Raw genomic sequence first — 7,804 nt, forward strand, 5'->3', positions numbered from 1 at the left:
TGGTATCGTAATATGCAATGCATTACTGAGCCGTGACGGAACTTTGAACCGTGTGGACTCGCACGGACGCAACACGGACACGGCACGGTCGAGATAACGTGTGAAACCTTCCATAAATAGCCATACATTAGTAAACCGTCGAAAAACCGTTTACACAGAAACCGTGTGTGTGTGAAAAGAGCCTTAATATCAAACAAATATTTATCAAAATAACATCCAAATTCACCCAGAACCTGTCACCCTAACCTACCAATTCTCTGAGGGGTGTCAGTCGACACCCCTGATCCTCCCAGTGTGCGCCACTGTGTCATCCAATAGTGATATTAATTTTATAATTAAATTCGATGTATTGTAATAATACTCATAATTTTCGGTAGTCGTGTCCAGCGTCGCAGAACTGTAAGCAGTGTTATATAAAAATATAAAAAAAAATTTCAATGTTTAATTTGTTTTTTACCAGTACTGACTTAAAATGATCAAGCAGTATAGTATTTTTAAATGTTTTGCTCTCGACTATTTGTTTTACTTCATTTTTGTATTTTAATATATCTTTTTTTGATTTTTTTTTTTTTAATTGTTATTAGTCGATACCAGAAAAGAAATGATAGAATTATTGTCCGCATGTATGTTAAAGTTATTTTTTATGTTATTGAACATTTGTAAATATTTTTGATTTGACGTAGAAATATGTATGCCTTTGAAATTTAATAAATATTGAATATGTAGTGATTGGTGTTGTAAAATGTCTTCTGTGTTCATATTGAATAACCCTAATGAATTCGATGTGATATGCTGTAAGTTTGAATCAATTTTCGAATTCTTGAGGGTGGCCATCATCTTGGCCTCACTTAAAATTGATGTGTTGGGAAAATTGAATAAATTAATAATATTTTATTATTTATAAAATGAATAGTACTTTATTATACTTACATCGCTATGGCATGAATATTTTATACTTCTTTTCATGACAGGCTTAGATACGATTCCACATTTTTTTTTTTATTTTGACGACGTGAGTCCCTCCATAATTTAGGTTCTTGAATGGCCTGCATTTTTTCAAAATGTATTCATAAATTATTAATATTTTATTATTTATAATTGAAACACCGTCAAATGGTGATATTTGCAGCAACGGCATGCCGAACTATGACTTAAAAAAAACCATCGTTCCTACAGCTACAAAAAATACGTCCTGGGAAAGTTTAAGTACTCTGCTATCCTATCAACATGCTTAAAAGATTTAACATTTGAAATGGTTTGCGAGGAGAAGCTGAATACCGCGGAAAGTCAGAATTTCTCGCATCATGCATCATGCGGCAACTGTATACTAAACTATAATTTGTACCGCTGCCCCAAGTATAGTACATTACACTTACATTATGATTGCTTCTTATTGTTTCCGTATTATTATCTTTATAAGGAATATACATTCCTTTTGGAATGTACTCAAGAACTAAAAGTAAAGGTAAAACAATTTGTTACATACCAATCCTTCGTATATTTACGTCGGATATTGGTTACGTGATTTTGCCCGGTATGAGGTAACCCTTACCCCTTTCTGCATTTTGTACCAAAAATGTCACAAATTAGTTTTTTTTGTTTATTTCACTTAAAAATTATCCGATTCCATTACTTCATACATAGCCATATTCGGCACGAAAAACTAAACAAATTGTATGTAAAGTACTTCTATCTAGCGTTAAAATTGCGTACTATAATTCATAAATTCCTAATCAAATTTTTGGCGTGTCATTATCAGTTTATGCACGTGATTATATTTTGATAACAGGACTTCTTTATCACCAATCATCAAAAACAAAAATACTAGTAGATTGGAATTTTCGTCTTGATACCAAAAAACGTAAATATATGTTTTTAGCTAAAATAGTTTGTGAGTTATGACGAATAATTACTATGTGCCATATATGGCACAACGCGCAATTACGGTTCATATAATTTGTGCCATATATGGCACTTCATGCATAAAAATATTGTTTTAATAATTTTTATTTTTATTCTGGCAGAACGAAAAATGATGGTACGAGAAGTAATAGGAATCAGAAAGTCATTCAAACAAATAATCCTGAAGGAAGTGACTTCAATTCGGCATCTGATGATGATGATATATACCAACCAAATAAAATATTATCATATGATACTGATGAAGAAAGTGAGACAAGCAAAGAAAATGACAATTTAACCCTTATTATACCGTCTTCTGATGATGAACTTGTAAGTGAAGATGATATTCCACTAGCTGCTAGATTAAATAATCAAAATATTAGAGATCAGTCAGTTTTAAATAATAATAAAAAAAAAAATAAAACTAAACTTATTTGGACAGAAAACTATCTCGATAGACCTGAGGACCAAATTAAATTTTCAGGAGATACAAATTTGCCCACTCATATCAAAAATATGGTATCACCATATGAATTTTTTACTGAATTATTTCCTAAATCTCTTATTTTATATATTACTGAGCAAACAAATATATATGCTTCACAAATCAGAACTGATAAACCAACCAATGTTAGTAATAAGGAAATAGAACAGTTCATAGGGATTTGCTTAAAAATGTCAACAGTACATTTGCCCACAACAAGGCATTATTGGGGTGAACTTGGAATTCCTTCAATATTTAATACTACGTCCATCAATAGGTTTGAAGAAATTAAGAGGTTTATTCATTTTAATAATAATGCAAATTTGCCAACAAATGGTATAAATTATGACAAATTGTTTAAAGTACGTCCTCTTCTCGATGCAGTTAGAAATATATGTGCCACAATTCCCAAAGAAGAATACCTTGCTGTGGATGAGCAAATTATACCTACTAAGTCCAGATCACCAAGCAGTACAACCCGAATAAACCCCACAAGTGGGGATTCAAAGTGTTTGTATTGAGTGGTATATCTGGATTTAGCTACGACTTTGAAGTATTTGCTGGGGCTCAAACAAATATAATGCCTGATGATTTGCCTTCACTATCAGCAAGTAGTAATATGGTTGTTAAAATGGCTGCGTCAATTCCGAGAAATCATAATTACAAAATCTTTTTTGATAATTGGTTTACAAGTCTGAATTTATTGATTTACTTAGAGAAAGAAGGCATTCTTCCTCTAGGAACTGCAAGATTAAATCGCCTAAGTGGACTACAAATGCCTAGTAAAAAGAATTAAAAAAAATGGGAAGAGGGTCATACTGTGAGAAACCTACAACTATTGATGATATTAAAATATCGGCAGTATCATGGTATGACAATAAAGTGGTAAATATGGTATCAAATATGTTGGATGCCATCCAATTGGTGAAAAAAAACGATTTTTCAGAAATGAAAAAATACATAAAATGGTACCATGTCCTAAAACAATAGATACATACAACAAATACATGGGTGGTGTGGATTTGTTAGATTCAATGCTTGGTTATTATAGAATAAATATAAGATCATATTATATGAAAATATTTTTTCATATTTTGGATTTGTGTGTGGTAAATGCATGGTTGCTATATCGGAGAGTACATACTGATGACTTATATTTACCACTTGTAGACTTCAAACTTTTAGAATCTGAAGTTTTATGTGAAGAACAAAAAGTGACACCAAGAAGGCGAGGAAGACCTACTCAAGAAGAGAATACAACTGAGTTAAGATATAATGAGAAAAAACGGAAACGAGGTCTATGTAAAGAAATACCTGCACAAGAAATAACTTGATGGAATGGACCATCTTCCTGTTCATAACGATTCAAGAACAAGATGCAAATACCCTGACTGCAAATTTAAAACAAATATATCATGTCAAAAATGCACTATACCACTATGTATCAATAAGGAGAGAAATTGTTTTTTATTATTTCACACTATGTAAGTTTTCAAACTATGAATTATTTAAATTGGACATCACAAATCAAGGACTGATTTGAAAACTAAAAAATATGATATAATAAGTATAAATAAAAATTATATTATTTAAGGATTTTAATGACTATATTGTTAAAATGTATGTTACCTGAAGGTTAGGTAAGTTTGTTTCAAAAAACAAATATTTTAACTATTCAAATTTTGTTATTATGTTTTATTGTTTTGTTTGATATTGTTTAGTATTAATTGTTACAAATGTAAAAAAACATTTTAATTTGTTAACTTTACATTGGTGTTTGTATACTTAACAGAATTTAATATATGTACAAATTTTATATTAAAAATCAAAGACTGATTTGAAAACTAAAAATGTGATATGATAATTATTAATACAAATTATATTGTTTAAGGATTTTAATATTTAATACTATATTGTGAACATTTATATTACCTGAAGGTTAGCTAAGTTTGTTTCAAAAAACAAATATTTTAACTATTCAAATTTTGTTATTATATTTTATTTGATATTGTTTATTATAAATTGTTACAAATGTAAGAAAAATGTTTAATTTGTTTCCTATACATTGGTGTTTGTATACTTAACAGAATTTAATATACATAAAAATTTGATACTAAAAATCAAGGACTGATTTAAAAACTAAAAATTGTAATAATATGCTTATTAATAAAAATTACATAAAATATTATATTGTGTGTTTATTTAATTTTGTTTCATGATTGCATATGCCCCATAAATGGCACAAAATAATGTTGATAATTTTAATGAATAAAGTCCAAATACGGCACATACATACTTTTGGTGCGCATTGTGCCATTACATTTATGGCACAAATTAAACTTAAAGCTTTTTAGAGGTCGAAAAACCAGTACCTGTACTCCGGAGGAATTAATTTTATTATATGTTCTAAAAATTTCAAAAAAATAAATAAATAACTTAATAAATATCGATTTTTTGACCCCGATTTTTTGAATTTAACTAATATTACCGACCCCCGCAAACAAATCTTCCAAATACTTCCTAGGTATTCATTTCCACAAAAATTTGAAAAATGATTAATGCTCAGCGTCTCGTACTCTACAAGTTGAAAGTCTTAAAATGCCAATTATCGAAAAGGAAAGCATAAGTGCTCGCCGGAGATATTTAAAAGAGTCCGGCTAATCTTCCAGCGATTTCATTAGGCCTCTTCTACATATTATCACCTATGCTTTCCTTTTCGATAATTGGCACTTTAATATCTTCAACTTGTAGAGTTCGAGACGCCGAACATTGATCATTTTTCAAATTTTTTGCGGAAATGAATACCTAGGAAGTATTTGGGTGGGGAAAATTTAGCACATAGAGCACACAAAGAACTCAACCGGTACATGTTGACCAATGATATCGTGCAATTCATAATGGTATGAGTGCATTCTTCTCTTAGTGTTTTTGAAAACAATAAGTCCAAAAAATGGCTGTACGGCTGGTAAGTATAAGATTTATTAAAGCTTGGATAAATAAAATCGTATAAAATTAACCGTTTGCCCTATCGACTTGAAACATTCAGAACTCGTTACCAGTACCCGCAGGGATTACCAGCAGTAATTCGAAGTAATCAGTATTACAATGTTTTACAGGGTTGCCAACTTTTGTAATTAGTAAAAAAGTACAATAGTATCTATGTCTGTTCTATTCAACTGGATGGAATGTGTACAAATTATTTTATACTTATACAGTGTGATCACGATAAGTGGAAACACTCAATAACTATGTGCAGGCTTCATACATTTCAATTCTGCTTTTTCAGCCAACTAATAAACATTATTATACACATTTTCAAATAATTAGACTATTTTTTTGACAGTTAACTTTGCGCCTGCGCACAATAACTTTTTTTAAATGGCTTGATCCATTTTTGACTACAAATAAATTTTTAATGAATTTTAGTGGTTGAATTTCTTTTCTAAGTCTAAAAATGACAGAGTTATAGTAATTTGATTTTACGTTATTTGTAATCAGCTTTCATCTTCATCTTATCGGGTATTTTGGGTTTTATATTAGCGGTCTTATAAAGAATAATTGTTTGTAATGTAAAATAATTTTAGAACAATTTGTACAATTTGTACAATTTGCAATATTTAAGAATACATTTGTAAGTTGGATTATAACTTACGTTCATGTTATTTTACGCGTAAAATGTTAAAAAATTTTAATATGCATACATATTGTTAAGTAAAACCATTATAATATAATTTTGTATCTGTATCAAATGTGTTGCTTTTATTTTTAAATTTAAATATTCTATTTTTTAAGTAAACAGAGCAGCTGTTTATATGAATTATAGGTAATTTTATAAAATACCTATAAAATGCATAAAATTACAGAATTGTAAATAATGTAAAGAAGTAACTCTCAAAAACAAATTTATTACCAGATATTGATCTCAATGAAGTATAAGGATTCTCATAAAATGAAGCTAATATCAAAAAAGAATTATTTTCTTCTGTGATTGTGTTAGCTCGTTTACGAGATTTACTAACGTTTGTTAGTATCACTGATTAGTGTGAAGGTTTACACTCACCTAGACTAAGTAGTAACTCAAGTTAGTTCAAAGTTGTTAATGTACTATTGTCTATTTCACATATGTTTCTTTGGTGACTATGATATGAGTCATGATAGTTTAGGTTTTCCCAAAAATTTGCTCATTACTTATTCTTTGGTATACATATACTAAGGTTAGACAAGGGTGGTATACACCAAATAATATTATACATGATATTATATAATATTTTGAGTTTGATAAGTCTTAATTCAAATTTCGAATGATAACAAATTTTTATAATAAAAAAGTATTCGAACAATTTAAATAAAAAGTGAACTTGTAAACTATCATTAGATAGTGTGATAGTTCCCATCAGGGCTTGGAACCTTTATGATTTTTTCGGTTTCGGTTCCATTTCGGTTCTTCAAAAAAATAAAAATTCGGTACCGGTTTCGGTTCCGGTTCTTAAAATTACAGAATTGAGGTTTCGGTTCTGGTACCGGTTAATACCGGTATTTAGAGGTTAATTTTTTTTTTCAAAAAGTAAAAAAAAAACCAAGTATAAACTTCATTCATATACCCATAGGTGAAAACTAGGGGGAGGGGACTAAGCCCCCCAAACTTAGCCGCAGCCCCTCCAAAATCCTATGACATACAATTTTAAAATGCTTTATTGCAATGGTCTGCTTGCCTTTAATATATTCAGCCCCCAAGTCAAAAGTTGAAATTGTGCCAACGCATTTACCTATAATTATCTAAAATAATAAAATCAAATTATAGTAGGCTTATTTGGTTAAAACTTAAAGGACTTAGTAAGTTTACTATTTTGTTTTAAAAACATCCAAAACAAATTTTAAAAATAGGGTTGACTCATGTTGTAAGAAGTGGGTAAATAAGTTGTATAATTTGATACAGTCATGAATCAAACACTCATTGGTCTCTGTAAAGTGGTTTCATTTAAATAATACCTTAGCATTTTGTATGATATTCATGTGGCCAAGCCTAACAATACATTTACAATACAAACAGTTATAATGTTATGTACTAATATATTGTATACTAATTAGTAATTACAAATAAAACATAACATAAATTTTTATCATTTTTTTTTCTGTTTTTTAGACAACACAACATTTTGTTGTTCTTGTTCTTGTTCCCGTTCAACTATTCTATCTCTAACTATGGACGAATTTTGAATACTTGTTTTTCTGTAAAAAAAATGTATTTTACAATATTAAATTACTAGGATATACCAAATGGCAAATACATAAAAATATTTATACATACTCATTTTTATTTTGAAACAGCCTGTTAGTCCTAACCAGTAACTGATCTTCCAAATTTTTAGATGACACACTGGTTCGATAAGGAGACAATATGAATTTGAGTCCAGAAAA

The sequence above is a fragment of the Myzus persicae genome, unplaced genomic scaffold (genome assembly GCF_001856785.1).
Source record: "Myzus persicae strain clone G006 unplaced genomic scaffold, MPER_G0061.0, whole genome shotgun sequence".
NCBI lineage: Eukaryota > Metazoa > Arthropoda > Insecta > Hemiptera > Aphididae > Myzus > Myzus persicae.